Source organism: Mus caroli, chromosome 9 (assembly GCF_900094665.2).
Source record: "Mus caroli chromosome 9, CAROLI_EIJ_v1.1, whole genome shotgun sequence".
NCBI classification, from domain to species: domain Eukaryota; kingdom Metazoa; phylum Chordata; class Mammalia; order Rodentia; family Muridae; genus Mus; species Mus caroli.
Window position 1 is genome coordinate 115,493,558 of NC_034578.1, and position 1,222 is coordinate 115,494,779.

The following is a 1,222-nucleotide window of genomic DNA, read 5'->3' on the forward strand; positions in this document are numbered from 1 at the left end:
AAAAAAAAAAAAAAAAAAAAGAATGAAACAAAAGAACAATAACAGAAAGAAAGAAAGAAAGAAAGAAAGAAAGAAAGAGAGAGAGAGAGAGAGAGAGAGAGAGAGAGAGAGAGAGATAGAAAGGACAGACAGGAAGGAAGGAAGGAAGGAAGGAAGGAAGAAGAAAGTGTTTTAGGGGCTATCTCCCAGGCCTGAGGATCCTGTGCTGCCACCAGAACTGGGTCACATGACATTGAGAGCACACTTCAGTTTCTCAGCGCTGGAGAGGTTTTGAAGAACAACAAGGCCAATTTCCAATAATTAGTTCCAAAAATAATTATCAATTTCCACTCCCAGTCAACAGTTCTTATTCTGTATGAAGAAAAGTACATGTAACATACAGTCATGTGTTCCTTAACAGAGAAGACTCACCTAAGAAAGATGCCACTAGATACTTCTGTCGTTATCAGATATCACAGGGTGCCCTTACACAAACTGAGAAGTACCCACGTCATTAGGAGATATGATCTCTTGGAACTACCATTGAAGTCGTGGCGCACTGTTGACTGAAACATTTTCACTATGAGACTATATATATGCCCACATGGGAACTCAGAATAAAGTCACCTATTAAAACCAACACGGCCATTTTCTCAGAACCAATTGCTCCAGCCAGTAAAGGAAAGCCAGCCATTAGAAATAAGGATCAGCAGTGTCTGGAGGTGTCCTGCTGCCTCTCTGTGAGAGAGGGAGGCTTTGGAAGGCCATTCTCTAACTTAACAGTCACCTGAATCAGTATTTTGTCTGTGGCTGGTCACCCACAGTTTGTGGTCTCCACAGCCTACCTTGGGGGTGGGAACTCTGGGTTAAACCTTAGATGGAAGAACCTCTTGGGATGGTGAGCTTCTCACTGCCCTGCTGCCTCAGTAAATACATAACAGGCCTCACAGACAACAGACATTCCTAAGGACACTACCAAGTCTGTCTGATAAACACTATGGCCCTGTGCTCTTCTCTCCACCGAAGCCCTCTGCTGTTTCTTCTGCAGCTGATGGACAAATCCTTGCCTCTGTAGGCACAGCAAACTCTGGTCTGTGTGTGTGTGTATGTGCTGTGTATGTGTGTGTGCTGTGTGTGTATGTGTGTGTGAGTTGTGTGTGTATGTGTGTATATGTGTGTGTATGTGTGTATATGTGTGTGTATGGTGGTGTGTGAGTGTGTGTGTACATATCTGTGCATGAAT